The sequence below is a fragment of the Chelonia mydas genome, chromosome 9 (genome assembly GCF_015237465.2).
Source record: "Chelonia mydas isolate rCheMyd1 chromosome 9, rCheMyd1.pri.v2, whole genome shotgun sequence".
Classification (NCBI taxonomy): Eukaryota; Metazoa; Chordata; order Testudines; family Cheloniidae; genus Chelonia; species Chelonia mydas.
This window is the reverse complement of record NC_057855.1, coordinates 39,311,537-39,336,012: the sequence shown is the minus strand read 5'-3', so window position 1 is coordinate 39,336,012 and position 24,476 is coordinate 39,311,537. Positions and strand designations below refer to the sequence as shown.

General features: G+C 41.2%; 1 protein-coding gene across 12 annotated transcripts in view; it reads right to left on the bottom strand.

Moving 5' to 3' along the window:
- Positions 1-24,476, bottom strand: part of SPSB4 (splA/ryanodine receptor domain and SOCS box containing 4) — a 309,660-nt gene that overhangs the window by 144,829 nt on the left and 140,355 nt on the right. For 4 of the 12 annotated variants that reach the window (XM_043522646.1, XM_043522647.1, XM_043522653.1 and 1 more), the window contains exon 1: positions 10,568-11,049. The exons of 1 other annotated variant lie outside the window; for it this stretch is intronic. The gene's annotated coding sequence lies outside the window, so the exon portion shown is untranslated. Of the gene's footprint in view, positions 1-10,567; positions 11,236-24,476 lie in introns of those variants that run through there. 7 more of the 12 variants (XM_043522649.1, XM_043522648.1, XM_043522643.1 and 4 more) reach the window with 4 other exon arrangements.

Genomic DNA, 24,476 nt, shown 5'->3' with positions numbered 1-24,476 from the left:
GGGTTCTGAACACTAAAACATCCTAAAACTCATTAAATATACTTGTGTCATGCTTCAGGAAGTATTACACTGAAGATTCAGACTCAGGCATTTCTAGAAAGGAGACCACCAGGCTTTTGTGCAAGTTTAAAGAGCGTACCTATGAATGAACCACAATGGTTTTTGAAGTGCCCACTAGGTACATACAAGATTCAGCTGAATCTAGAGAAAGGCTACCCACCCAGAACTAGATTAGTCAAGACAGAGTAATTGCTAACGCTCGCATTAGGGCCTATGTCTGCTGCTATTATAGTCAAAGGCAAGACTTCTACTGATGTCAACCTAAGTAATGACACTGAACACTTCAACAAGTGCTCAGCACCCAGCAATCTATCCCAAGAGTAAGTAGAGTAAATTCTAGTTGCTAAATTCACCAGATGGATTTTCAATTCCACAATGTTGCTTTCTTTCCTTCTATAAGGGGGAAAAAAAACACAAAAACAAGTAAATCTCTTTCCATACTAAATCTCAATAAAAATGCTGAAGACAAAACAATCAAGCAGATGGTGACATTATTAATATTTAACAGTTTTCAGCTGAGTAAGATCCTTTTTTCAGCATGGGAGCAAATAAGTTGCAACCCCTAGACAATGCCACTGCGAGTCAAGGGTTCAGTTTCAACCTTAACTCTTAAGGGTGCTACATAAGCCTAATGTACTTAATATGGGGTCAAGGCTTAAGACTGCTTTAACAAATTCACATAACATCTTCACAGTACACATGCTATTTTTTAATTAAACTAACATATATTAGGGCGTCACCCAGAACACAGCATATTAACCTGAATTAACAGATGCTTATTGAAACAGGCATAATATTGTTAACTGCCATAGTTCTCTTGGAAAAAAAAACAAAACAAATCACAAAAAGTCATAACCGTTTGGGAGGCAGGAATTACCAGTAAAATATATAAATCTGGACAATTAAGCACAAATTCCCTCCCAAGATGTTTATATTTTAATTGAGTGACTTAAAAAGAACGAATAAATATTCAAAAAGTAAAAATAAAGTTTGCTTCTTAGGAAATCTGTTTTAGATTTATACAACACCATTGTAGCCCACAAAAGCAGACATTGTGTATGTTCTCTTCTGCTTCGCTGTTTCAATCCTCCCACTCCACACACAGCCGATTTATAGGCTATGCATTGATGGGACTTCCAGATTATTCTCCTGATACAGTGGTGCATTTATTCCATTTTACTGTTTATAGGGTTGCTGCCATACAAGATCATTCCCAATAAAAGCAACAGTAAACAGTAAGTTTTTAGGAAAACTCTTTCGGAACCTTAAATGCTCTTTCACCTTGATGAGAGTCTTCCTTTCCTCCAGCCACCTCTCGTCCACTTTGGCTGCTCTGCTGCTGCTACAGGGCTGACTCATGAGCTGAAAATTCTGTTCTGCACATCCTTAAATGTGTCTATTCCAAAGCAGAACCTTCATATGCAGAAATATTTGCAAGTTTTGGATGGCCTCCAGCTTCAAGATGCCAGACACTTGGGAAGAATGCACCACGAAGAACTAGTCCACACTAGAAGAGCTACAGTGGCACAGCTGCTCCATTGGAGCACGTCCAGTGGAGATGCTCTATGCCGACAAGAGAGAACTCTCCTGTTGGCATAATAAATCAGTTACCACCTCTCATGGAGGTGGTAACTATGTTGGTGGGAGAATCCCCCCACTGACATAATGCTGTCCCACTGGTGCTTAGGTCGGTATAACTTACCTCACTCAGGCAGATGGCTTATTCGCATCCCTGAGCGACATAAGTTATACCGACGTGAGTGGTAGCGTAGACTGGCTGAAAAGTTATTAGCATTGCATCACATGGAAGAGTCACTGTGACACAGTCAAAAATATAGTAAAGGGGTACATATGAGCATAGGTGCACTCAAGCCAACATAACATCCATCTTACACTATCATAATAATCCTTTGACCACTCCAAACTGGAAAGAGCGTCCCCAACTCAACATGCTGAAGAGTCTCAAAGCTTTGATCTCCTCTTTGTCAGTGGCGTCTATATTAATATGGCCAGTCCTCATTTGTTGATTGAAAATGCCATGTAAGCTTTGTTAAATTCAGAAGTATATTTGATATATGAGAAATTTAAGAATGCTGGCAAAATGAAAACTATTCATTATAATTTACATATTATGGATGTTTGGCCTAAAGTGAACTATCAACTGGATTGCAGCAGTCAATTTGTCTGCTAGAATTCCAAGCCATGCACTTATGAAAGCATAATTTGAGAAGTCAGCAGTTAGCCAGAAGCCAAATATAATCATTTTGTAAACTCAGCAATACACTTCTTGGAGTTTAGCTAGGATAACCATGTGCATACTTCCTGAGTGACAGAAACAGTCTGTTTTGACCTGTGTATTTGAGAGGTGTACGGGGAGGCCACTAAGTGGAATGTTGACCACCTGTAGTGGTTCTGCGCATTTTATTCCAGAATGATGCAGCAGCCAGTTACATATATGGATGTTGAATACCCACAACATGGGACAAGCATTCCATGCCTGGCAGAGTTTCTCCCCTTTCAATGTAAGTCTTGTTTAAACTGGCTAAATATAATGGTTAACTCTTCCTTTTGATTTAAATATTTCTGCATGACTTTAATAGATCATCAGTTGTAAGTTTTACTAGCCAGCACTGGTAATAATTGAAATATCATGCCTTTTACCTCATTTTCACCCCATTTTTAATTGTTTTAAATAAAAAAAGTTACTATTTCCAGTTATATCAGTTTTGTTGGGTTTTTTTTGTAAAAAGCATACTACTGCAAATACTATTCTAGGTAAATCCTGTTGTGCAGTAAACATCCTTTAAAAAAACAAAAAAAAACTTTGACCTCTAGCATTGCACCCCCTCACAGATGTGAATTTCTGCTTCACACATTTAAGTTAAGTAGGCAGAGAATGAAGCATCCAAAGGGATTTAGACACCCACTGAAATTAATGGTAATTGAGCATTCAAATTCCCCTGGCAGTTTTGAAATAGCTTCCCCCCCCCCCTTTTTTTTGTGCAAAACGTTTCTAAAGATATGAAGTTGCTCAGGTATAATAAATATTGTGTCTTGGAAAGAATAATTATGTAGTGGGTCTCTCTCCAGCCCTCCCCTGCTGAAGCTCTTTCACTTTGTATAATTATTCACTGGGGCAGAGAAAGACGAACTCCACAGCACAGTAATGGGAGCACTCATCTGGGAGGGGAAAGGCCTGGGTTCAAATCCCTGCTCCACATCAGGTAGAGTAGGTATTTGGACCTGTCTCTCCCACATTCTGGGTGGATGCTCTAAGCACTGGGTAACTGAGTATAAGGAGGCACCACCAACTCCTCTGGCTGTATTTTGTTTAAGGGCCGATCCAACAGATTCGTACTACAGCAGTGTGAGAGCACATCTCGGATTCTGCAGTGAGATAGGTAGGGAATGCCTACTTTGTGTATCTTGCTGAGGCTGAGCCATGTTAGCCACCAAGCTGTTCAATGCTGTCGAGATGGAGACAACTACGCACATTCCCATTGACAATTTAAGCACCCAGAGACTGGCAACAGCTATGTGGGGGTTTTGAGGATCAAAGTTTTGGATTTGGGCAACTCCAGGGGCAGTTAGGCACTTAAGTTCCCCTGTGAATCCCACCCAGTGCCTCTGCACGGAGTTCCCTCGGCTTGTATAGATCCCCAAGGTTTGAGGGCATGACCTGTATCCTTTTCTACAAGCCCCATCCTTCTGCCAGGACAATGTGTGTGGGAGGAATCTTCAGAGATTTCATCCCCAATGTCACTTCCTGAAGGGATTTGGTCCATTAAATGCACAAGAGTTACAAATTTTTATCATCTTTTTAGTGGGACAAGTGAGCTTTGAATAGGTTTTTGGAAATATTTATAAAAAAGCCAACAATATTGGCTCTGCTAAAGAGTTCACTCTACAGTTCTGAAATGCTTGCTTTGCTAGTGAATCCAAGCTGTGCCTAGTGTATTTTCAAACTGGATTTTACATCTCACCACAACTTACTTTTTACGCTCAATTTGAGAGACATCCCAAATCCACGGCTGTGACCTCTCTTGCATTTTACAGGATGACATCATCAAATTTCCCCTCCACATTTGGAGGATGAGCAGGATCTGCACTTCAGTCCCTTGCCCAACAGGATTAGGCCAGGTGGGAAGGAGACGGTGAGAGGAACAAAGAGGGAGTTGGGACGAAAAAGAAAAGGACACACAGGTAGAAAGTTCCCTTTTCCGGTACACAAAGAGAGAAAAACAAGAAGGGTGAGAATTTCAAAAGGGCTCAATTCCCATTGATTTCTACAGAAGCACAGTTTGGCCAATGCTAAGCACTTCCAAAAATATTACCCATGTAGTTTAGGGCATATATAAAGTTAAAACAATGCATGAGCACAGCACCGCTGCCATGCGTGAATGAAGATGCTCTAAGAGCTGATGGGAGAAAGCTCTTCAATAAGCTTACTTAATCCACTTCCCCAAGAGATGGTAGCTACGTTGGTGGGAGAAGGTCGCCCGCAGACATTGTGCTGTCTAGATAGGGAGTTATACCAACCTACTTATGTTGATCAGGTGTGTTGATTTTTCACACCCCTGAGCAATGTAGTTATACCAATTTAGGTCTGTAGTGTAGACCAGACCTTAGACTAGGCACCTTATTTCAGATAAAGGAAGGTGTGATAAATGAAGGGGGAGGGGTAGCTCCCTTTTAAGGACAAGCAGCCAGTCAGTTAGCTGTAAAATCCCTCTTGGTAGATATTCCTCTGCTTGCTTTACCTGTAAAGGGTTAAAAAGCCTCCCTGCACTGGTACAAAAAAGTGGGCACCTGCCCAAAAGAGCCAATGGTAGGGCTAAAACTTTTTAAAATTGGAAAAAAGCCACCACTGCTCCACAAACACCAGTCTTGTCTCCTCCCCATTCCAGTCTGTGCATTTTTCCATTCTACCATCCGCAGGTGCAACATCCCCTTCTATCCTGCATAGTCCTCTTCCTCAATGGTGCCCGTAAGAAGTGAGATAATAATCAGGTTCCACTCCTCCCCACGTCTAAATGGTACCATGGACCTCTGAAATTCCCAGTGCGTCCTGTTTGCTTTTAGGTCTGGCTTTGAGAAGGAAAGCACTTTGGGGCAGGGATTCCATTTTTGGATAGCATACAGCACTGAACACAGTGTCAGCTCTAAACAAATAGAAAAAGCCACTATTCAAGCTTAAAGAGAAAGGTTTGCTGTAACTGCAAAGTCATTCCTCGGTACCCCACCAGGTAGTATTCCAAGAGTTTGTTCATCTGGCAGCCAACCAGTCAGTCTATGCCACCACAAATGGTACCTATAATCCTACACCGTGAGAGGGCCAGCCAATGAGTACATCACTCCCTATCTCCAGATGACAAGCGAGAGTCCTTAGAGTGCAATGGTGGGGTTTCCTCAACTCAGAGTGATCGTCTATCATTCATTTTTGTTAACAAGCTGTGAACCCAGAGCTGTTCTGGTGCTGGTTCTCAGGCTGCATGGTAGAACCCAGTCAACATATTTTACCAACAATCCATATGAAATAAGATTGAATCTTCCAAAAGAAAAACATTGAAGAGTTAGCAAGAAAGATGCATTTTATGCTCTATCTCAGAGGTGGGCAAACTTCTTGGCCTGTGGGCCATATTTGTGTATAGAAATTGTATGGTAGCCCATGACTGCTCATGAAATTGGAGGTTCCTGGCCAATGGGAGCTGTGAGGGGCGGTGCCTGGGGTAAGGACTGCGTGCGGAGCCCCCTGGCCCTGGCCCCGGCCCCCCTACCCATAGGAGCCGGAGGGGGAACATGCCGCTACTTCCGGGAGCCACGCAGAAAGCCCCAACCCTGCTACCCGGGCTGGATTAAAAGGTCCCATGGGCTAGACGTGGCCCATAGTCTGCCCACCCCTGCTCTATCTGAAAGAAAGAGAAAACTACTTTATAGAGGAATACTGTGGTTTCTAGGGGAAAAAAGCATCTGGCTGTAACAACATCTTTTCCTATAACAGTGTGTACATCAGCTAACATCAATAGCCTGCTTAGTAATCCATACTTTGCACCCACAGTCTATAAAATTAATTTTAAAGAGAGAGCTTAACACCAAAAATTGTGGGGAGTGGGGTTGAAAATAGTGTGACATGGATTTATAGTTAACAAAATTACAAGAAAAATAAGTGTATGAGTTGCAAGTCTTAGGCGAGTGGCAGACAGCAGCCATTTGACCAACTTTAATGTACCCTCATACCTCATTTGAGACTTATTATGTCTACTTTAAAATGAGGTATGGTGTGGAGCTCTCAAGTGGTACCATTCTCACATAGAAGAGAATAAAAAAAATAAACGCCATAAACACATCAGAAGTGAATACAAATATTTCAAAGAGGTCATTGTTAGTTTAATGAAATGTATTATTTCAAGACATGAAATTGGATTTGTGTGACCTCAAAGCGTAACAATCTAGAAGTATAACAAAATCCAACACATTTCAATGATACCTAGAAATGTCAACATCATTATCATCTTGTTCATCATTATGATCTCTGCGAATATGCGCTTACTGTTGGGACGGTGCCAAATTATTATGAATTACTGTGGCTGATATGAATGAATGTGGTAAGCATGAGTTTGGTATGGATTAGTACAGATTGGTACGTCTAAATTTGCTAGAGGATTCTGGAAGCAGGATTCTCTTATCAGACAGTTGGTGAAAGTGCTGAAATTGCACTCCAATGATTAATAAAAGCTCTGTGTGTGTGTAAGTTTCAACATCAAACTTCGGAATATATCAGCAGGGGGCCCAGCCCACCAGATAAAGAAAATGTAAAAACGTGTGGATCAGTGAGCTTGGTACAAGCTGGCCCAGGTCAAAATGACGCTCTGGATGGCATGCTAAGAGCTCAAGTGAATGATTGATGAGAGGGTAAACGTAGTCATTGTCATACTGCAGTGTTTCTGGAATGATAAAAAAGATCACACTGGTTTTGGGCACCATTGTTCAACCTCACCTGCAAGCTTATGGCACCACTTGACATTTCCACATCGTACTTAGTCTGAACATACATGAAATAACCTTTCAAATGATATATGACATAGGTGTGCCTAGCGTGGGTACATTAAACTCTCAAAATAGAGTCATCTATGGAGAATTGCTGCATGCCTGCCTATCTGGCAAGTTTTAACCCAGAGCAAATGTTTATATTTTAAATTATAAATCCTCAAGTATGGTATTCTATGGAAATATTGCAAACTTTTAAGTGTGTGTGTGTGTGTGTGTGTGTGTGTGTGTAAACAGCACTTTTATATTAAATTTTGATAAGACAATATTGATTTAGTTCCAACTGGCCAATCTTAAAACACAGTTTTTATAATGGGAACCAGAAAAAAAAACTGCCTCACTACATATTTACATAGTACAACATACCTGATCTTTTCTTTCCATTACACTCTAGTAGCGTACTTTATTTATGTGGCTTAGCCAGAGAAATCTAAATTAGCACTGTCAATCTAAAGAGGGTTTTGTCAGCATGACTCCTTTACAATTCAACAGACATGAGTTAAGGTTCGTGTCTCAGAATGCACAATAAAGCAAGGCATCTCCACAGAATACCAGCCATTGCTGCTCCATGTTGTAACCCTTTCTTTGGCCTGAAGCCAGGATTTGCAAGTTCCAATAAACTTTATGTCAAAGTACCATCTTGGGAAACCTGGTTAAAACTAAAATACCTTTATATTTCCCTTGTATTTATTTTCTATTAAGACAGACAGCATATCTACATTACCATTGTTTAAGCTGGAATTTACAGTTCTTGGAATTCCTTTGAAAGCTTTCTTAAATTTGCACTGAAGCAATGTTGCCATAGCGCAAAGGGATTGTAAATGAAGGATGTCAGCATTGCTGTAGAGAGCAGCCAAGCAAGCTAAGTAGAAGAGACAGCTAAAAATACACTATGATTTACAAGACTTGAACCTGGTAAAAACATGCCCTTATTTTAAGCCAAGAGGAATCTGGTAGAAATGTTTTTAACATGAGGTTGCTAATCATTCTGATCAAGGTCTTGTAACAGTGAAAGGCTAGTCAGATCTCAGAACCCCACATTCTAATTTTAATCCTACCAGGTGCATTACTACAACAGTCTAAGAACAAACAAATTAGTCATAGGGGCTAGTCACAAGATCAGTAAAATTCAAGAGCATATCATCAAGATAACCATCACATGCAACCCTGTACAACCCATGAAACAGCACCAAGCTCTACTGTAACACTTTCCTACCCTGCAGGGGAGAGGACGGAGTGTTAGTGACCTACACAAAGAAGTGGAACAAGCAGTGTCTGTGGAGGAAGACAAGCCAGAAATAGTTTTTCAGTTTTGGTACATGAAAAACCTATTGCATTAAGTTTACAACGCAACAGTGAAGTCTGACGAGTTATTGAGTTGCTTTATTTGGACTAGCATGAGAGATGGTCTATCACTCAGCAATTCTTATGCTACAGGAAACTTATGAAATCATAAAAGACAGTCATAACAGCCTCAACAAAAATTAGCAATTTTAGTCTGCTCTAGCGAGTGTATATTTCTTAGTTAGTGCTGTATCTTCAGTTGGGCACCTCTGTGCAAGTGATCTCAGCATGACTATTATAAAATGTATTTCCCAAAAGGGAACCTTATATCACTGTATTGCGCCAAAGCACTGAGGAATACTGAGCAAGAAGACTGATGATATCAGATGAATTTAAGTGAAGTCTGCAAAGAAAGGAGGTCAGGAAAACACACGCATTAGGGGGCTGCTAAACTATTGTTCCTGGATCCCCCTAAAACAGTTAAATGCAGAAGTTCAGCTCTTAGTTTCACAAACCTGCAGTGTATAAAGGTACTTACAGTACGATCCATCTGAAGACCTTCAAGTGCTTCAAAGGCATTAATAAATTAAGCTTTAGCACCATTGTGATGTAGGGAAGTGCAGATGGAGAAATGGGAACACAGAAAGGTTGCCCAAGGTCACACAACAAATCAATGGCAGAAACAAGAATATATAAGCCAGGTCCCCCACCACCCAGTTTTGTGCTTTAGCTACTAGAACACACTTCTGTTAATAATACCACTGTACAAATGTTATAAACCCATTGCCCAATAGTTTTTAAAAATGAATTCACGTTTGACTTTATTCTGTCATCAGCACAAAATAAGTCTAACTGCAACTCTCATGTTCCTGCTTTTGTTACGGAAAAGACATTAAAAATGCATTGTGCCTTGACATGCACTGCACTGCACAAACCAAACAAACATTAGGAATAGCCCTGGGGGGAAATGTTATTTTTCTAAGGATAAACTCTTTCACAATGCAGTGTTATCTTGTTATGGATAGTTTCTGTCACCAAGGGCAATAGAAGCATTGTGAAAAATCGGTTTTGACTAGCAGCACTCTGGGCTGCAGCCAATATCCAACTGAAAAGGAGTACTTGTGGCACCTTAGAGACTAACCAATTTATTTGAGCATGAGCTTTCGTGAGCTACAGCTCACTGCATCGGATGCTCACGAAAGCTCATGCTCAAATAAATTGGTTAGTCTCTAAGGTGCCACAAGTCCTCCTTTTCTTTTTGCGAATACAGACTAACACAGCTGTTACTCTGAAATATCAAACTGGTGACCAAAGTAATAACTGATCAAGTCTGGATTCGGAATGCTTCTCACCCCATAGCACTGTGTAACGTATATTTTACAAAATACAAGGGAGGAAAACACAAATTTAAATTAACACGCCAAATGGCACATCAACTTCACCTACTGATCTTAAACTAGAATGTTCCTCCTCCTCCAGGATGAATGGGATTCTACGCTGGAGGAATTCAACAGGAAACAGTTGTGGCACATTCTTCAACAGCCTTTATGCTTTCAAAAAGTATTACTATTCCAAATACGGATCAAGACCAATTTCGTAGAACACCCTTGCCTGAAGTTTTTAAAAGTAGCAACAGGGCAAACTAATTGAATACATTTTTTCACTAGAACTCACACATACCATAAGAACTTGGCTTGGTTACAAACAAAATTATAACTTGTGTTACTTGTGCCAAAGAGATGTTAAATCTCAAATTTTTCTAAGTAGCTCACCTGAAGTCTTTTGCCTCTAAAAGTCATTTTCTAAATGTCTAAAAATATCGCACAGATAGAAGCATCACAATCTGCCTTATACACAGATTTTTGTTTACACTAGGATTGTTTGAGCCTCACCAACATCTAAATTCACAACCAGGCAGCACAAACCTATGGGGTTTGTTTTGTTTTCGCATTTTTGTTGTTGTTGTGAAAACCAAGACCACAATTAAACATGAATTTTACAAGCATTTCTGAAAATGTGTATCAATATTATTTCAACCACAGATACAGGGGGTTGTTTGTTTGTTTTTAAATACTAAACTTGTAGCCGCTGTTCCAAAAACGTACATCACTAAATATATCACGGAATAAAACAACATTCGTAATCAGTGGGAAACATTCACCTTGCAAGAACTTACCATAAAAATATTAAAGCACCTCTTAGCCTGATCCGTTATGGGAATACAAAAATCCAGAGGAAAAAGGTCGAACCACAAGTAAACAAACGGAACGAAAAAGGGAGCTGTGACTCGCAAAAGTATTTCCTTAAACAGTATTTTCCTCTTCAACGGCAACCGACCTACGCTTCCAAACTCCGGCAGCTGTAGCTTAGCACAAGCAAATCCTCCCGAAGAGGCAGCTTTAAAAGCAAAGATATAGTTGAAGGCTGCTTAACGAAGTGTGAGAAAGCCACATCTGTGTGGTGTGTGTTGGGGCTCCAAACAGGCAAGCCAGAGGAAAGGGGGGAGGGCCGGAGGGGGGGGGGGGACACTTCCTTAATCAGTAGGATACAAGCTTGTAACACAAAATCGAAGCAACCCAGCACAGCCAGGAAACACTTCACAACTGTTCCCGCAGAAAAAGTGCCGTCACTCCCCCCCCTCAGAAGAAAACCCTCCTGCCCTTTGCCGACCTGGTTTTGTTGCTCCTTCAAAGGCTAATTTACTTCATGCCTCAGATTCCTCTTTCTGTCTCTCCCCTCCAGAGAGACAGCCCAGATGGGAAGAGCCTGCAGCTGAAGCGAGTGCAGTGCCCCATCGGGAAAGCTGATCCTGCTGATCTCATCACTAAGGGCTACTAATCCAATGACCAGGGAATTAAGAACAGATGGTGACGCCCCTTCCCCCAACACCAGCATTGCCACACAGACGTCGAAACGCACACAAGCCTGAGCCTACCCGCTGGGTAATAATAGAGCTCCTCTTGCTATTGCACAAACTGCAATTCCTCACACGCTTTCCTGTGCATGTCTGTCTGTTGCTCACCAAGAGCACAAGTTCACTGAGCCAGCCCAGCGCTGCATTGTTCAACCCCTTGGGTCACAAAGGGTGCATGGGATCCTCATGTGCAACCAGTGGGGCTGGAATTAGGGGTGCTACTGCACCCCCTGGCTTGAAGTAGTAATAACCAGGGCTTAAATTCAGCCAGAGCCCACGGGAACGGAGCACCCATAAATATTTTCAAACCTGTGGGAGGTGTCACGCTGGGACTCAGGGCATCAGCCCCAGGGGAGGTGCCATGCCAGGGCTGAAGCCCTGAGCCCCAGCACACCTCCCTCCCCCCGCCCCGTGGGGCTGAAGCCCTGAACCCCAGGGAACTCGCTCCCCCCTGGATGAGAGAGGGCTCCAGGAAATAATCATTACGAATTTAAGCCCTGGTAATAACAAACACCAAATACATGGTTTCCATCATCAGCACCCCTACTATAATAATTGTTCCAGCGCCCCTGTGTGCAACTTCTCCTTTGGCACCTGAAGATTTCTGTTTGTTTAAACACGCACACAGCCCACCTGTACCAGAACACATTTTTGACATGAACTTTTGAGGTGCTGAGTGCCCCTTGCCAATGCTCCCACAAAAGTCAATGGAAGCTAAGGTTGCCCCAGCACCTCTGAAAAATCACCCTACCAATGTACTGGTGTGGACTGTAATAAAGAGTAGGAACAGGAGGGAAATCTTGCAAATATATCCATCCTTACACCCCACCCTCTTTGTCTGTAAGTGGTCTGATTAGGCCATGATCCTGGAAAGACTTAAAGTGTGCTTAGCTTTACTGGAAAGTAGTCCCAGGAAAATCTAAAGGAACTATTCACATGGGGTAAAGTTAAGTACATGTGATATGTACATTTTTGTAGGATCGTGGCTTCAAGTTTTAAGCTGTTGGAACAGAGACCAGTCTTTTCATAGGCCTGTATAGCTCCCCACAAACTTTTTGACGCTAAATAAACAAACAACTCCTAAATATGACCCCGATCCTGCACTGTGATCTGCGCAAGCAAACTGTGTCACTGACTTAGAATCCAGTGCTGTGCATGTGGAAATCACAGTGCAAGATCCGGGTCTTTTTTCCCCCCAGAACACTGTTTTTATTAATTCCATTATTTAGTTAAAATGAAACCCAATGTTTTGTGATGCTAATAATGGCTCTGATTCAAAACCCCATTTAATAATTTGCATATGTGCTTTTTTCCCCATATTTGTGCCTGACTAGCAAGTTGAAACCTTTTCTTTCAGATGCTGACTCATTACTATTATCCAGATATTTGTCACTTCAAGACCAGGTAATGAACTAAGGAACCTTCAAATACAGGAAAAAAGTCTTTGAAATAATACACATCTTAAGGTTTAAAAGAACTCTTCCTTATGTGCAGGGACAATAGGGTCAGGACATATGGTCTTTTTGTATTCTCTGTGTTTTAAGCTGTATTCTCTGGGATCTAAGCTTTCTTTTAAAAAAAAAAAAAGACATTTTTAACCCTACTGATGGTAGCCTTCCCAATGTAAACTAATGCACTTTTTTCTACTGGAATCTCCAGCCAGACAATCTGAAACAAAAGCAGTAAGAAATGTGAATTTTCACTTTTATCTGAACTGAGTGTTAAACTTGAAAGCCTAAACTGGACCCATTAACTACCAAACTACTCCTCTGAAAGGATGTTTCAGGGCAGCAGGGGTGCAAGTTCTGCGCATGCAAACAGTTGAATATTCTGAGGATTGAGAGCTTGCTACTCTTTAAAATCAGGGTTAAAGTGAAGTTTGCAACATCATCAATTATAAAATCATTGGGATTAGTAATTTGACTTGCATGAATGTGAGTTTTCCATACAATTTGATTCAGCTCCATTTAAGGCTGTTCAGTTTTAAATAAACTGATATTTTAAAATAACTCTACCCGTGTATTTTGCAGTGCTACGTATTTAGGAAAGTAGAGATAAATGAAAGAAAACAAACTTCCACACCCAAAATTGTAGAGATTGGAGGAAGACCTCACTTATTTATGACAGCTGATGTTTGTTTGATAGACTTTATTGGGACATTCCTAGCACCAGCATTAGTAAAAATTAGTGAAAGCCCATGTTGTTGGAAGGGTGTGGCAACTAAGCCAGTAATCTGTCATCTACGTAGTCTCTCTCATACAACCAATTAAATAGTTGCATGAAAATTAGCTGTATAGTAAGGGTGGTAATTAGTTGAGCTACCTCTCTTAGTACAATGGCATAGATATGTACATTGTTGTCACACAGGTATAATTCATGAAGTCAAAATGGCTGAGAACTTAAAACTTGGACAGTGACAGACTGCAAATCCCAGCAATGATTGAACCTGGGGATATTCTGCACAAAAAGATTTCTCACCCTTGCTTTTAGCTGTTTCCATCGCTTCACATGGATTCAGACATTCTAGGGTTCAGAGCGACACACAGTGACAATCCAGAAATCTTATTCTGGAGATGATTCATACCATAAACAGGGGGGAATTGTGAAACAGTTGCAATGTACTCTGTGGGATAGAGGAACAGCTTTGGAACAAATGTTCTGGAACTCCAACAAATGTTTTTTAAAAAAGCATACAGTGAGAGTTATATTAAGCCTATATCTCCCCTCTTTCAAAATCTCTCTCTCCACCACTTAGGTAACCATTAGAGATGGATGAAACAGAAAATATAAGACCCAGTCAGAACTTTAACCTTCTTCCAGGTTTGAAAAAGTTTGCGTAAATATTTCCATTGCTTCCCACTCAAAAACAGCAACAGGCCTTTGCAAGTCATGCTATGACCCTAAGATGAAGGTTTTCTGGCTCAGATCCTCAAAGGTATTTAGGCTCCTAAATTCCATTGAAATTAAAGTAAGGTAGTAGCCTAAATACCTCTCAGGATCTGGGTCTCTTGATTTCTAATGCTAGGCCAGTCACTGTATTCAAATTTAATTTCTCTGCTCCATCCTTTCCTCTTCTCAGCCTTAAACAGGGCTGTTATTTTTCTAAAGATAAGCCCTTTCACAATCGGTATTATCTTGTAGGATAGATTTGTTACCTATTTTCTTAGATCATATATTCTTCCGTGCAGGGACCATGTCTACTACAACATTTGTAATGTGACTAAAACAATGGACCCGCAATCCTAATTAGGGACTGTAGGTGCTATTATAAAAAAAATCTGCAATGGAAGATTAAAGAGCAATTTTGCAACTCAACAACTTCTTCCCTTTTATCTTCCCAGATATTCTTGGGTACTTAGGCCTGAAACTCAAACAAGTGAGAACAATCAGGGAGCAGGGAGATTTGGCCAACACAATGCACATGCAAAATGTACGTTTACTTGAGTGTATAGAAAGTGGTGCTACTGCCTATACTGGTTACTGAGGACTGACACATACTGTTTGTGTAAGGATAGAAATGATAGACCCTTTTGCCTATGTCTCGACTTGTGGGGGGAAAAGGTCATGTTTTAACTAAGAATTTTAAACAGGGATTTGCACCTAGTGTAGATATAGCAAGTTGTGTTTGGAAATGTGTTAGCTGGTCATGGCCAGTACAGGACAGTATTTGCACACTAAATCTCTATGTAGCATAAATCAACAGTGATTCAGCCCTGTGGTAGAGATGTTTGGAACTGCACACCAAAAAACAAAAACACAAAAAACAAAGCTTTAAATAATTATTCACTGAGGTTGATCAGGAAATGATCCTGAGAATTTTCTCTGCCAGAATAAAGGTGTGATCATGGCATCTAAAAAGGAAGGTTTAACAAAAATATACACTAGGAAATAGTGATTTTATTAGATGGCCATATAGAAAATCTTTTCTATCTCCCAAACGGGAGATCACTAAGGCCTGTCAGAATTGCAAGACAGCCATCTAAGAGAAATGAACGTCCAATGCATTCAATTATGAGTAAATAAGCATAAGGAAATTACAGTATATTGAAAGAAATACCTAATTGCAAAAGCCAATATAGATTAAACTTGACTGCTACTATAGAGAGGATAAGACGACACAGAGCTTCAGCAACCCCCCCCCCCCGCCCCGTAACCAAAAAGTTTGTTGAGATTCCTTGCTCGTGTGACATTTGACACCCACCTCCCATCGCTAAGTGTGTGGGTTTCATGTTGACAATGTCATGAGCCTCCATCAGCCGTTGAGAGTGGATATTTCAAGTTCCTAGCTGAAAACAATCAGAACTACACTTAAGTACATGCACCAGGAGCCAATGTGGTTCAGTGAAGGCCCAGGACAGGGTTCATCAGATACTGAGGCTACTAATTTTCACTGAATGGAAATGAGGAGCCTCAGTACCTTGGAGAATCTGGGCCTAAATGACAGTCACACAGAAGTTTGGGGCACAGCAGAGACTTGAAACAAGGTGTGAAGTGTGAAGCTAGTCATGCCCTACCACGGGATCATCCTTCCTCTCATGGTTGTTCATTATACCTTTTAAGGCCCAGATCCTGCAAACACTTATGCAGGTCCTAAAATCAGTGGGACTACTCAAACTAGTCAAGTTAAGCACGTGCACAAGTGTTTGCAAGTTCTTTTGTACATCTCATTTTACAGGTTATTTTAGCAAGATTTGGTCATCCTCTAATAAAATCTTTGGTTTCTAACCCTCCTATACGATGAGCCTCTCAATGAAAAATAATGAACACCTTACCAAAGACATGATATTTTAAAAATTAAATACTTTACTGCAAGACTAATAAGAGTATTTTAAAAATAAGTCCCATTACACAGGGAGCTAGATCAGGAAGTTACACCACCCTCTCAGAAAAACAGGATGCCTTCATTTTCAGCAAACTCCATTCCACAAATTCATTATTTAATTGTTAATGTAAGTGGTCACCCTTCAGAATTGCTATTCGCTGCCTTTACCATTCTTTTTTTAAAATGTTTGGCAGTTGCTATATTTTATACTTAAAATGGAGAACAATCACATCAGTGCAGAAACCATTTTAGGCTGTGATTTTTAAAACTGATGCTAAATTTGGATCTGGACCAAATTTGGCAATTTCATATACACTTTAGTAAATGTGTTTGTTTTTTTTAAACCATCTCTCATCTAGCCACACAACCATTCTTGACAGGTTTCAGAGTAGCAGCTGTGTTAGTCTGTATTCGCAAAAAGAAAAGGAGGACTTGTGGCACCTTAGAGGCTACCAAATTTATTTGAGCATAAGCTTCCGTGAGCTACAGCTCACTTCATCGGATGCATGTTTCTTGTAGCATCCACAAAGTACGAGGCAACTTCCAAACATACAAAGTAGCATAGCTCTAAGCTGTGTCTACACTACGCAGCTTTTAGCGACGTGGCTGTGCCGTTTCAGCCGTGCCACTAAAAGGTGCGCAGTGTAGCCGCTGTTTGTCAGCAGGAGAGAGCTCTCCTGCCGCCAAAATCTGCCACCCCCAATGAGCGGTGTTAGCTTTGTCGGCAGGAGAGTGCTCCTGCCGACAAAGTGCTGTTCACACCAGCATAGGTGCCAACTTCTAGTGGTGCCACTGGGTGCTCGACCCCCGTCTACCCCCAGCCACGCCCCAACTCCACCCCTGCCCCGCCCCCATTCCAACCCCTTCCCCAAAGTTCCTGCCCCAACTCTGCCCCTTCCTGCCCCCATTCCAACCCCTTCCCCAAATCCTGTCTCCGGCCCCACCTCTTCCCTGCCTCCTCCCCTTCCCTCCCAGAGACTGCTACAGCTGTTTGGTGGTGGCAAATGTTGGGTGGGAGGCGGAGGAGCAGGGACACGGTGTGTACAGGGGATGAGGCGGAGGCGGGGGGGGGCGGGGAGTTTGGCTGCCGGTGGGTGCAGAGCACCCACTAATTTTTCCCCGTGCGTGCTCCAGCCCCGGAGCACCCACGGAGTCGGCACCTATGCACACCAGCACTTGTCCTCGACAAAATTTTGTCTTTTGGCGGGGTGGAGGGTGTTTTTTTTTTTTAACACCTCTGAATGACAAAAGTTTTGTCTTTCCCTTGCCAGTGTGGACAAAGCTCTAGTTTCCAAGAGCTTAGGACCTTACATAATAAAAGATATGTTGAGATGCATTTGATAAATTGGTTATACTTGAAATTCAGGCACTTTAAGTTCAGATGGGAGAAAAACAGATGAAACAAAGTCACAAAGACCTGTAAAAAATTGTCAAATTTGATCCAAAACAAAATTCTATACTCTTGCTCATCTCTAGTAATTACTAAATTCCAGATGACGAGGAGAAAAATCATCCTTTATTTAGAAAGACGATACATATCTACAGGAAGAGCTGTGTCACATTACTATTCAATCTTGACCTGAAGGGACCACCTATAGCAGTGAATTGAGTCTCTGGTTGTTTGGTACTGGTTCTCTGATCACTAGCAAGGCTGTCTGAGGCTATGTCTACACTGGCAATTGAAAGACAAAAGTTTTTGTCTTTTAGAGGTGTTAATCTCCCTCCCCCACACCCGAAAGACAAAAATTTTTAGTGTGAATAGTGCGTTGTCAGCAGGAGTGCTCTCCTGCCAGCAAAGCTAACCCTGCTTGTTGGGGGTGGAAGATTTTTGTTGGCAGGAGAGCTGACTAACAGCGGCTACACTGCACGACTTTTAGAAGCATGGCTTTAGCGACTCAGCCATGTCGCTAAAAGCTGTGGTGTAGACAAAGCCTGAGTCATGGGGTTTTTTTAATTATATGAATTGCACTAGGAACTGGACTGAGACCAACTGCTCATTTCACAGAGGCCGCTGCGCAAAAGTGGTAACGTTTTTGGGTCACTACCATATACCCCTGGATTCAATGCAAACCACTGCTATAAAGGTGAAAGGCTGTATACACTGGTCCAGACAACCCAGCCATCAAGACCACATAATTTAACTCTTATGTAAAGGGTATTCCACACAGCTTCTCAAAAGTGGGTAGTGATATTGGGTCCCGCAACTTTGCGTGACCAATCTGAGCTACTCTAAAGGAGACTGATTTTAAAAGGGTAGGTGTTCAGTATTTACTAAAAATAGGCCCCTTTAAGGGGTCTTAAATTGGGTACCCAAAATCATTACTCTCTTCTGAAAATCTTGGTTCCAAAGTTCAATATATAGTTCATATCCAATAACATAATTAATTATCCCTCTACACACACAGCCAGTTTCTCAGAATATCTGCATACAATATCCATGGGTAAGAGGAAAATTTGTCTTTTAAATCCTTTTGTATTTCACTCATATCCCATCTTCATCAAAGTGCATGGTCTCATTGTTTATGTCAGTTTCAACTGTCAGAACTAAATTGATTTCTTTATGGATTTGGTATCCAAAAGTGTGCCTTTTCTTCATGCAAGATGTAGTTGGAAATAGCAGCCACACCACCACATTACGGTGAACAGATGAAAGTCACCTCAACTATTTTATTTAGATTTATACAAAATAAACCTAACTTTCAAATAAATATTTTAATTGACTACTTGCCCTACTCCATCAGTAAACAAAACAAGTATTCCCCAGAAGACATAATAAGATAAAAATCGTTTCCACTGCGAGAAAGCCTAATTCATGCTAAAAGGCCTATCCTAACTATTTTGGGTTCTGGAAGCCAAGGGGCTTAATGCCAAAGCAAAGGACCCCCTCATGGAAAATGATCTGTTTAAATGAGGGAGCTCTGCACGAACGCCTCTGCTGATCTCAACTACAGCAGTCTGGCATGGGGAGGTCGCCTTTCAAGTAAGTGTCTCCCAATTATTCAGATCTTTTTAAGGCATTACAATGCCATGAATTCCACCTGGACAAGTTAGACAGCTATTGTAGATCCTGGAGCTTTGGTATAATATGCTCTTGGCTTGAAACTCCATTGATGCAGCAAAAAATCATTCTGTACTAGCTTTCAGAGTGTAGCGACTTGTAGTATGCATGACAGCAATCTGATCTCAAATTAACAAAGTCAAGGGTAACTGTGACAAGATCAACCTCTGAGAAACAAAGTCAAATTCTTTTTATCAGGGGCAGGTGAGTGTAGGTGTCCTTGACTAGTCCTGGCGCATCTAAGACCAGCCCAGGATACAATATACTAATTGGTGCTGTACACTGTGCACCCATGTTACAAAAAGCAGTTACTCTCCTTCAGTTAGTGGGGTCAGTATAATCCTCATCAACTCATCCAGGTGCTTCACCCAACACATCAACATTATCTCAGCCTTATCTGAATTGACAGCCAAGCCCTAAAATCACCTGGACATTCCACTACCCCATGCCAAAACGTATGTGATAGAGACTTACAGCTGGGTATCATCAGCACACTTAGTAAGTCATAGCCCATTTCTCCTTTCTAAACCTTCTACTGCTTCACATATTTATTGTGCCAGCGAGCTGACAAAACATACCCGTGTGGTCCCCTCATGAGTAAGGATTTGGGACTGGAGTTAGTAACATGTTACTGCTATAGTGTCTGGTTTTTAACATGTATACAATGACCCAAAGCAACTATTCCTGGAAACTCCTCAATCCCTTACATTGGGTCATATCTATGTTTAGAAATGGAGATCATAATGTATGCACACACAGAGACATAAACCTTACTTCTCTTGTGCCTCAAACCAAGAATACTTCCATTTATAATGCCTCTGACAAATAATTGAGTCAGTTATTTAGCTATTATTGAAAATTCTGTCATGATACTTTGTTAATTTGGACAGAAGTGTCACCCAAATGTAAATACATTATCTGTTTAAGAAAATCTAGAAAATATATGCACTACCATGCTTTATCTTATGTAATACCTTAAGAAAATGGAACAGACTAGTTACAGGTTTTTTCTTCATCAGGGTCTCCTTAAGCTACCCTAGCAGATAACTTCCATTATATTTCGAAATATAAATGTCAAGCAGCTGGAAATATAGATCCAAAATAAGCATTTCTCCTTCAAGGTATCTTCCTTGCGAACAGAATCTCTTTACTTAAAGGTAACTCCAGTTAGTCCCTTGTTTTCTCAGGAAAAATCCAATCTTCTGCAAGACAGAGCTTTAATAATGCCAAGGGCTAAAGATGTATTCCTCCAGAAAAACAGACACCCTATCACTGTCACTCAACGTGTTCCAGCTGTGCAACCTCATCAAAACATTAGACAGTCAATTAATATTGCAGTAATTTTACTATTTCAAGCTCTCTTCTTCCATAATATTTTATAATATTCTCTCTCAATTACTACTTCCTTAACTAGAAGAAGAACTCTGTTTACCATTTTAGCATTCTATCTTGGAGAGCTGAGGAAATAACCCACATCAATACTTTATTCAGTATGTTTAGACTTGTTCTGCTCCTAAAATATTTGTGAGCAGATGGCTTTTAAGCCATTATTTGAATTTGACTAATATCTTTTTTTTTTTTTTTAATTCTTATTACTTAAACTCAGATTGATTGCCAGTATTTCAGGCCGGAGTCTTAGGAGTCTCAGTTAAAACACAGGTTACTGTTTCTGTTCTCTGACTGGATGAGTGCACAAGGACTTTCAGCAAGAATATTTGCAATTGTAAATTCCTGTGAATATGCACCCTTGCAACTTTGAAATTTGCTTCTTGATAGTGTTTTTTCCAATACAACTACATCACTCAAATGTTTGTCAGTAAAGAACATGGCCTAAGTGTTTTTATTTAAAAATGGGAATGTTTGCATTGTTTGCCCAGCTCTAACCTCTAGCGATAAATATTTGATTTTTATCCTAATAATTTTATATTTTTGCCTTCGATCTTCAGTTTCTGCACTCCTTTGTTTTTCAGTGCACCCAGTAAATAGTTTAAGTAATGTTATCAATTCTTTAAATATTTCACCAAGATTTGCAGTAATATGCATTTTTGGCAATTTCCCCTCAGAGCCTGTTTGTTAAACTTGGAAATGTTCATTTACTTCAAAAGCCCAGTAAATACAGTTTATTTTCCATTACACAATTTGTGTATGATTCTTCTACAAAAGGCCTGCGGCTGCAGGCAACCATCTGGGGTCTGGACATACAAAAGGCTGCTGGAAGGGTGCAAACACAAAAGCGCCTTGGGGATATAGAAGTGTGCACCATACAAAGACTCCCTATTATCTTTTGTTGTGTGGGTTTTTTTTTTTTTAAGGGTGCCATGAGCATCTAATCAGAAAACTAAGCATCAGGGAGGCAGTCCTCAGATGGCAGACATCAGTTTCAGCCAGGACAGATGGTGAACAAAGGTGAAAAGCACACAATACACATGGGCCAATTTATACAAGAAAGCAATTCTACCCTTCAATTAAAATTTGTTACCATTCTTGTGACAACAAATGTTTTGAAGTGAAATGTATCATTTTCTTTATGGAACTGTCACAACCGCAGCCCATTTCCAGTAACCTATAGTTACCTACAGATTCTTCATTAATATTGTCTGTAAAATGTTATAGACTGACTTGTGGGACAATGGACAGAGTCTACAAGAGGACCAGTAAGGTCTGGTAAGAAGGGAAAAGAATAAATATTTCGGTAGAGGAACTGGTCTAGCATAATTGATTGCCAAGGTGAATAAATCTTACTGACTTACGTAAAGAAACTCAAGATCTGTAAAGGTAGAGATAGATAATTAAATTAAGCTGTTTAATTGGCATAAAAAACCCCAATCCCTATAAACATTTTTTATTCCTAAAATGTAATGACTGGTTTTAGTTAAGGTTTATTAAGAAACAGGTTGCCAGAGAAAGAGGTTTTTCTTACAGAAAAGTGTGTTCTATTAGATGGCATCAAACACACTGTAGAGAAGGTATCTATCCAGTAAGAAATGAGCAAAAAAGGATTTAATTTCTCTTTTTTTCCCTCTCTCTCTCTCTCTTTTTTTTTTTTTTTTTTAAGAAACTCAGGGGAAAATTGTGAGGGTCTGAAAATACGTAAGTCAAATAACTTTTTGATTCCCTTAAACACAATGAATATGTACTAAATGTGTAAGCAGTAAAGCACAATTACAATGTTCAATGAAAAGCAACACGGCTTCAGTTGGAACATGAAAAATGAAAGCTCTCTAACTTTCACACTCCTCCTGGTTAGGGGAAGATGCAAAACCAAAAATCAAATGTCACTTTTATTATGTCACAGTATGTGCTGTATCCGTGGAAGACATTTTGTTGTTGTTTGGTAGGGGAAGGGAAAGTGAGTGGAAGTCCTTGAAGCATGTACTGTTTTACAGAAAGTGTTACAAAGGAATAAGGTAATAAATGTAAGTGTTCTTAGCACCTGGGCCACACAACATCAATTTCTTACTTTACATTTTTTCACTGTTCCAAGATTTATATGTAGTAAAGACAGTGGAAGACCTCTCTGGTTTCGTGTCACATAGTCCAAGCATGGACAGATTCAGAATGGCTGGGAAGGTTGTCAACGGTTCAATTTAGCCCCATCTAGGAACTGATCTATGAAGAAATATTGGCTGTTTATGGATTAGTCCATCTGCCCTCCCAGATGGGGAAAAAGGTGGTGTAATAGCAGCAGCTGTTCAGCCAAGGACAGCAGGCCACAGCAGAGTAAGCAGGAAGAGTAAAGAGAGCAGAGCTCACACCCAGGATGTGTGTGAACTTTGAATGAGAACAAAAAAGCAGAGTAAGCAATACAACCCTATGTTCATGTTGTCAGCACACTGAAGGCTACTTCACAGAGAAGTTGTATGAATCAGAGATGAAAGCAGTTTTAAAGCATGTGTATTAACAATGTTTACTAATGTAGGAAGAGAGGAAACACTATATAGGACTACAGCATAGAACCCTTTGCTATACACAGCTTGAGCTAAAGGGTCACAAAAACTTGATAGTCAAAATTTCTATCGTACTATATATCCTTTCACATACATCATCATCTCTCAAACTGGATAGCATATCTCTGTGTGTAGCTAGATACCTTCTCACTAATAACTCATCTTCTCCACCTTTGAAGTCTTAAAGCCCAACTATAGAATGGTGCTGTTTGTGTCACCACACTTAAGGATCTACCAGGGTTTCCTGTATATCAGCCTATGTTTCTTAAGAGTTCATAATTCTACCAGCAATTTGCTCCTAAGACATCGCCCTGCTTATAAGAATTTAGCCAGGCTTTAGTTTCAGACAAGCTTTACCAAAAATATAGGGCCTATCCTGTAAGCACTTAAGGCACTTAGCATATGAAAGAAAAAATCAGGACCTTTCCGTGGTGGGGGCCGAAGGCCCAGAACCTCCAAGGTACTTAGAGAACTAAACACTTTGGAGGCTCTGGGCCTAAATGATTAATTCCTCCTTAAAGAGACAAGTTGGGTGAGGTAGCTTTTATTGGACCAACTTCTGTTGGTGAAAGAGACGCTTTCGAGATAACACAGAGCTCTTCTTCAGTCTCAGAAACTAACTCAAAATGTCACTGCTAAATACAAGATTTGAACAGATTGTTTAACATAAGTAGTTAACACATTTCAAGGGACCACTCAAGGTAAACACCCCTCCAGTCATAGGGAGGAAAGGATGGGGGGGATGGGGGGAGAGAGTGGAAGCAAAGGGGGGGTTATGAATTTAAGGGGGGGAAGGAGTTATGAATTTAAGCTCCCAGGCTCACGGGCGGTGGGTGAACAATCCGCTTTGGGGATGCTAGCTCGCCGGCCCCACCCCCTGCGCACCTGAGCCCTCCTCTCCTGTAAAAGGAAAAGCCCTGAGGGGGCCCCTGCAACCAGAGGAGCCCTGACCCACCAGCCCCAGCTGCCCTCCTTTCCCCCCGCCCAATGCCCCTTCGAGCACTTGGCCGAGCCTCTGCCCCGCCCCCACCCGAGTGCTAGCCTGGACCCAGTGCCAGGCCAAGCTGCAAGTCCCCCCAAGCACCAGGCCAAGCCACCAGAATCCCCCCCCCACCCCCCGAGCCGGTCCCACTGCTGCCAGAGTTGGGCCAGCCCCAACAACAAATCGAGCCAGCAGCCTCCCCGAGCCCTGGGATGAGCTGGCAGTCGCCCCGAGATCCAAGCTTGCCCCAGTGCTGGGCCAAGCTGCTGCCCTGGCCCCAGCTCTGGTCTGAGTCGCCAGCCCTCCCTCCCGGCCCCACCACAGTCAAGCTGGGCCAAGAGCTGCCAGCAGCCTCCCTGAGC